The following is a 7,729-nucleotide window of genomic DNA, read 5'->3' on the forward strand; positions in this document are numbered from 1 at the left end:
CAAGTCACTTCCTGTTAGATTTTTGTGTCTTAGGTAGAGAATTGTGTGTAATGTTTTGATAAAAGTGTTTTATGCAATTGAAAGCTGAGTGAAAGGCTGAGAAATAGCTTATGGTTTTGGAGATTTGCTGAGTAGTTTTGCACTTTGAGTGAGGTTTCAAAAATCTTGTGACACGAAAAGATTTTGTGTGTAAGCAATTGAAAAAAAATGTAAGTAGATTCATGTCAAAGAATGAATCAAGCAATGAATAGAGACGCTGTTTAGAGAACTGCTGACAGAAGAATAAGCTGCAACATGTAGAAATCTAAATGATTATTATTATTTTTCTGTGACTTTACATTAAAACGATTTTCCTGCTCTATCAGATGACGGATGGTTTATAATTTCTATAGGTTTGACATTGTGGGATGATGAAACTCTACAAGGGAAGATAAAACAAAGCTCTCAGCGCTCCAGTGACTTTGACATGACTGCATCTGACTCCACTGAATCCAAGTGCAATATGCTGGATGTTGATGCTTCTCTGAAGGCCAGTTTCCTGGGTGGACTGATTGAAGTTGGAGGATCTGCCAACTATCTGAAAGATCAGAAGCAATTCCACAATCAGAGCAGAGTGACGCAAGCTCAGCAACACATGTAGTCACAGGCATCCTTTATGGGGCAAATGCTTTCTTTGTTTGACAGTGAGAAGTTAGATACTGACAGTGTTCAGGAAATGAAGGGCAGCATGCACGCTGTGATAAAGTTGATCCCCTCATTTAATATTGATGGGGAAGTTAAGATTTCGCTGAGTGAAAAAGAAAAAGACCTGATAAAGAAATTATCCTGCAAATTTCACGGAGACTTAATTCTTAAAAGCAACCCTGCAACATTTGAAGATGCAGTGAAGACCTACGTAGAACTCCCGAAGCTACTGGGAGACGAAGGAGAGAATGCTGTTCCAGTGACGGTCTGGCTGATGCCGCTGAAGAATTTCAACATTGAAGCTGCTGAACTGAAGACAGACATCAGCCATGATCTAGTTAGGAAGATCGAGGATAATCTAGAAGAATTAAGGGAAATAGTACAGAGATGCAACGATTCTCTAGAAGATGAAGTGGTGGAGCAGTTTCCTGTGATTCATAAAGAGTTGACCACTTTCCAAACAGTGTGTGGTAATTATGCAACTAAATACCAACAGGCCTTGGCAAAGTATCTTCCCTCCATCCGTGAAGGTGAAGAAGATGAGAGCTCACTGAACCAACACTTTGAAGACAGAGACACATCATTCAATCAGAAAAAACTAACCAAGTGGCTGGATTGTAAAGAGAGAGAAATCAACGTCATCAGATCCTTAGTACTTACCATGGAGGCAGCAAAGACCGTCCCAACTCAGTCAAAGCTTGACAGACAGGTTCTTGCTCCAGGTGTAGAAGATGCTCTGTGCTTTGTTTTCACTTCTGTGAAAAGGGGTGATACCGACCTTGATGTGATGGCCGATTACTTGGACTTCCCAGGAAGTACCAAGGAAGATCCATGGTACTACTCACCTGAAGTTTTCACCAAAATGAGAGAAAAAGCCAAAGCTTTCCAGAACATTGCCAACGCACAGAAGAAAAACGGTCAATTCCTTTTCTTCATAGCAGTCATTGCTAACAAGAACTACACAGGAGCAACCATCTACCATTATAAGAACGGCATTCTAGTCAGTGAAGATTTGTCAAACGAACTGCCTCCTGTGGAGAACATCACAGACAGAAGACAACTGATCTGGTGTAAGTCTGTTTATGTGCTTTTTTGATTTCAAAAACATGCTGTACTAATAACTCTCCTCCAGAAACCTGTTTGACCATCAGAATAACTGGTAACACATTTTGTTTTGGTCTCTCCATCAGATGCCTGTGATCTCAACCTGGACCCAAACACTGTAAACAACAACCTCATTCTGTCTGAGGGAAACAAGAAGGCAACACATGGAGCACAGCAGTCATATCCTGATCACCCAGAGAGGTTTGATACACAGCCTCAGGTGTTGTGCAAAGAGAGCTTATCTGAGCAACATTACTGGGAGTTTGAATGGAGTCAGAGTTCTGACGACGCTATTTTTGTTGCCGTTGCGTACAATGAAATTGAGAGAAAATCAGGGAGGCTAGATGCTGACTTTAGAGGAAATACCATATCGTGGGCTTATGGCAGATCTGCTGATCCTGCAAAATCGGATCCCAGACTTTGTGCATGGCATAATGATGAGGAGGTGGACGTTCCTTTCCCCTCTGATGGCTGTAGCAGAGTTGGGGTGTATCTGGACTGGCCTGCTGGCACTCTGTCCTTCTACAGAGTCTCCTCTAACACACTGACGCACCTCTACACCTTTCGCACCACATTCACTGAGCCTGTTTACCCAGGATTTGGGGTTTATAATACATCCAACTATGTGCAACTGCATCCAGTTAAATAAGAGCAATGACAAAGACCTGTTAGATTATTGGTCTGTAAATATGGATATGGGTTTACATTTTATCTTGAACATGCTTCACAAATTTAAACAATGCATTCAAACCCAGAGGGACCAGGAACATTGATGATGTAATCAATAGGTGGCTGTATCTGTGATTTTCTGTCAATATCTTCATGTTGATTTGATGCGCAGCCTTTTAATTCTACTTTTTAATACTACATTTCTATTGTAATTCTTGATACTTAAAGATAAAGAGCTTATATTGATACACAATTGCTTCGTCAACACTTGTATGTTGAAATATAACTGGGATGGGTGATGGGATATAAATTAGCTTAAGTGCCTTTTTGTTTTACTTAGCATTTTCTTTTCTTCTTTGTGTATTATTATTCTTAAATAGTTGTCTTTTCAGAATCCAAGAGGAATCATGAAGTTTGTCTTTAAAGTCTGTACCTTAAGATTGAGTTTGGGTTCAGTTAACGACTACTGTTTTGAGGAGAGAGTCACTGTTAACACATTTTTATGTTAGATGTTAAGAACATTGCTGATGTTTATAGAGTTGAAGAAATGTATTTTCCTGTTAATCAGTTGATGTTGATGTGATGCACAGCTTTCTTCTCAAACTGGTTAGTGCTTCACAGTCATTTAAACTCATCATTAGTTGGTACATACACAGATAATTCTTTTTATTTTAACATTTTATTCTACTGATACTTAAAGAGAAAGAGCTTATATTGATACACAATTGCTTTTGTCAACACAAGTATGTTGAAATATAACTCATAACTCATAGCTGATGAAAAAGATAAATGATTAACTTGTTTTGTTGAAATTATCATGTTGATGATGGGATATAAATTAGCGAATGTGCATAATGTTTAATTTAGCATTTTGTTCATTTCTTCTTCGTGCAGTTTTTTTTTAAAAACATTTTCAGAATAAAAGAGGAATCATTTAGTTGTGCTGATAAGTCTGTACCTTAGCCTTAACTTTGGGTTTAATTAATGCCTACTGTTTCAAAGGAGAGAATAAATGTTAACACAATTTTTTAATGTTGGAAGTTAAGCACGTTGTTGTTGATTATAGAGTTGATGAAATGTATTTTTCTGTTTATCAGTCGATATTGATTTGATGCACAGCCTTCTTCTTAAACTAGTCTGAGCTCCACAAGGGTTAGGGTAAGCAGTTTAAACTTTCATTGGTACATCCCATATCATTCTATTTATTTTAACTTTGTATTCTACTTGCTGATACATAAAGAAACAGCTAATGTTGATACACAATTGCTTTTTCAACCCAATGCAAAAAAAATAATAAAAGAAGCAGGGGAGTCACTGTTTTGTTGCAAACCCTGCTGCTGTTTACAGAGCTGAAGAAATGTCAGATTCCTGTGACACTGTAACACCTGTTGGATATGTTTACTCTCTTCTTGAGCAGAATATTCAATAAAGTGGAGACCTGACGTCACCACTGTGTGCTACTTTATTTCTTATAGATTAAAAAGTTGACTGTACCAAAGATTATAACTTTTATTATTCATGAATCGATACATTACCATATTTTAATACAAAGAATCCTACAATGATAGAACATAAATCCTCAGGAGGACTTTATACCTTCCTTCTTCACAGTATCATAAGAACACATGTAGCACTTCCTACGAGTAGTAGATAAGTTAGGACCAGGCTCTTGGTTCATAGGAGCAGTTTGTTGCTAAATAATAATAATAATAATAATAATAATAATACCCAGACCAAAAAAGTGATTTTGAATGTCGGCTTGTTTATATAAAAAGGAGTAGAAATAGTAAATGGTATCAAATAACACAGTTTACATACACAATTCACAATACATAGACAATATTTGCATTTAAATGCGATCTATTCAAGTTTTACCCTTTTCTTGGGATGAAAAATAAATGAAATACTATTCTTCTTATTTTCAGTTTAACTCAGCCTATTTGGTTTGCAGAATAACTTTCAACTTCAATTAAAGTTTCCATTAAATTTGCTATTTAGTTTTTATAATCTTGAGTTAACTCTTTAAATTCTATTTCAATTTAGCTAGCGCTATTTTAGAATCTTTTGTTATTTTCCTATTACACCAATGAGCTGCTGAAGCTAGGCTTTTGAAATATCAAACCCATTTGCCAGTTCAGCGCAACATAGGTAGGCTACATGGAAGCTAACACAAGGAATGTAAAATCAAATATAACATTCACAGTTTAACAGAATGAAAGGCTATGGTGGATTATATTCAACACACAGTTAAACCTTAATCAGTCTCTTTTCAACAAGAGCTAAATCTTGCTAGCGACCACGTCATGCAGTCCATACAAATTCCACGTGATGTGACGCAGAAGGAAAAGCGGTGTCGGTTTACAGCGAGTCCGCTCTTACCCAGATCCCAAGTCCATCTAACTAATTTTTATGTTGTGGTGATAGTTTTACCTTTTTCTTGGACTTCTATAAAGCCTTTGACACAGTAGAACTTAACTTTATATTTCCGATTTTTTTCTGTAAAGCTTTTAAAACAATGTACTGCAAAGGCAATAGCTCTATCAGAGTAACAAATGAGACATCGCCGAGATTTGAGCTGCAAAGAGGCATCCGGCAGTGGTGCCCTGCCTCTCCCTACCTATTCATTTTATGTACACAACTCCTTTCCACCCATATTAAAAATAGTGCTTTAAAAGGAATTTTGATTGCAGAAAGAGAAGTTATCCTCACCCAACTAGCAGATGATACTACATTATTTTAGAAAAATGCCAGCCAAGTGTCAATCGCTATCAAAACAATAGAATTATTTTCCGCATCTTCTGGACTCTGCTTAAATCTGAAGAAGTGTGAACTTTTTCCCTTAAAGAAAGCGACACCTCCCAGGTCTGTAACATACCAATTAACAATAAGATCACTTATCTTGGGATTACTATAATGAAAAATGAGGAGGAGAGATGCTCTGTAAACTTTAATTTGATTAGTGATAAGACAAAGAAAAAGCTTAATCAATGGCTGCAGAGAGATTTATCCTTGAAAGGACGAGTATTGTTGACAAATCAGAATCAGAATCAGAAAAGCTTTATTGCCAAGTATGTTTACACACACGAGGGATGTGTTGTGGTATCGTAGGTGCAAGTCACATTAAAGCATTAAAGCAACATGCACAAACACACTGAGTCGCCACATGCGCGCCATCACAACTCTCCTAACTCTGCGAGAATACAGCATGACATGAGGAGAGGAGAGGGAAACAAAAAACCGGCTCTCAGACTATCCTTATAAAGATAAGAACAGTTTGGGAACAGGAAAAAACACCTCAGCACATAAGCAAACAACAGTACATTTGCACTGCTGCACCTAACATAACACAACATAACACAATACAACATAACAGAAATGTACAGTTGCACATTTCGCCGTGAAGGCGTGGGACTCGGGGTAGGGCGTGGGTAAGGTGATTATAAAATAGAACAAATTCCCTTAATTTTATCTAAATTCCATAAACAAATGCTCTTAGCATGGTCATTAATCTACAAACATAATTTCTCCCGACCTAGGTGCTTCATCTGGAATTATCGGTTTATTAAATTCAAGAATAAATCTTTATTTTATAAAACTTGGTTCAATAATAACATAATTCTAGTTTCCCAACTACTAAATGATAATGGATCATTGCTGAATTATTCTGAATTCCTTCACACTTTTGGCATTCCAATCACCACAAGAGAGTTTGCAATTGTTATGGATGCCATCCATTCTGGTATTTTAACTCTCTTAAAAGGGACTGGAAGACCAGATTGCTTACCAGCTTTGGACCCTAAATTGACCTCAGTTGGTAATATGTGTTTCGCTACCACAACAAGGAATAATAATCCTAACATTCGCTCTTTATTCCAGAGAGATGTCACCAGCACCCCTAATGTTGTTCCCTAATGGTCTAACTTTGTGGACAACCTGAATTGGGGGAATATATGGAACCTTCCTTACAAATACCTCCTTATGAATAAAGTCTCTTTCAAAATCATACATAGGTATTATCCTGCTAAGCAATATCTCCTTAGGTTTAAGCTTGACCTATATGTTAACTGTTCTTTATGTGGAATATGTCCAGAAACAATGGTGTACCTGTTCTGGCAATGTCCCTACACCATCACTTTCTGGAAAGATCTATCCCGATACATTACTGATAAATCTATCTCTGATTTTTCTTTGTTGTGGAAAGATGCACTGTTTGGTTTCCAAGACAACAAAAGTAAAAAACAGAAAGAAATATACCTAATTAATCTATTGATAGTTTTAGGGAAATATCATATTCACAAAGCCAAATTTAATAACTCTAAACCTTCTTTTATTGCTTTTGGTAAGGAAACGTTACAGTACATCAAAACCATCTATGATTCAAAAAATAAGAAAGCTGCTAAAACCATTCAGTTATGCTCTATTTATTTGACACTCCCCCTGGCTCTGCTCTTGACTAATGTTTTTTTTCTGTATTAATGACTGTTTGTTTGTTCTTACTGTTTGTATCGTAAAGATTTAATGCATGTTACACTGTAAACTACACATCTCTGTCCTGCATATCTCTGAAGGAAGTCAAACATTTCAGTCCCAGATCTGCTGGTTAAGTGTGACGCCCCTGCTGTGTCTCATTTGCTGTGTGATTCCCCTGTCTCTGTGCTGACTGCAGGTGAATCGGTAGTGGAACCTGGAACAGCTGGGCACCAGTTTTCTTCGGTTTGCTGGTTGAACAACAATGTTTCCTCGGAGCGGTGTGCAACGTGCTTTGAGAAATGTTTTCTCTCGTTTATTGGCTGTGTCTCTCGTTGATACCCAATCAGCAGAGACGTGTCTGTTAACTTTGTTGTAGCCAAAGAGCCAGGTCATAACAAATTGGGGTGTTTTGTCATGGAAAGAATGCTGCACTCCAGCTGATGAGAGAGGAAGGAGATCTGTGATTTTAACATGATTTGTATTGACTTAAATTACTTCACTTGATTTGTTATGTTATTTCCTTTTTAAGTCTGAATATATGGAATGAAAAGTCTAAAAGTATATGGAATGAAACTTATTAAATTAAATCTGACATCATCAAAGTTCTGGCGCCATCCTGTGTTTTCGATGAGATTAATCTATACAGATGTTGCTTCAACAAGTGTGACAGTGAGTGAGTCAGCACTAAACCTAGTATCAGCAATTCTAAGTAATGAAGAGATCATTCCCACCCTGGCACACACCAGCCCATACTACAGTCTTCGTCCTTTTGAGTGAACCTGGATTTGTGACTCGCTCAGTG

The 7,729-nt window shown here is 37.3% G+C and overlaps 1 pseudogene; it reads left to right on the forward strand.

Moving 5' to 3' along the window:
* Nucleotides 1-358: 358 nt before the first annotated feature.
* On the forward strand, nucleotides 359-2,585 carry LOC120550568 (annotated as a pseudogene).
* Nucleotides 2,586-7,729: the final 5,144 nt, after the last annotated feature.

The sequence above is a fragment of the Perca fluviatilis genome, chromosome 21 (assembly GCF_010015445.1).
Source record: "Perca fluviatilis chromosome 21, GENO_Pfluv_1.0, whole genome shotgun sequence".
Lineage (NCBI taxonomy): Eukaryota > Metazoa > Chordata > Actinopteri > Perciformes > Percidae > Perca > Perca fluviatilis.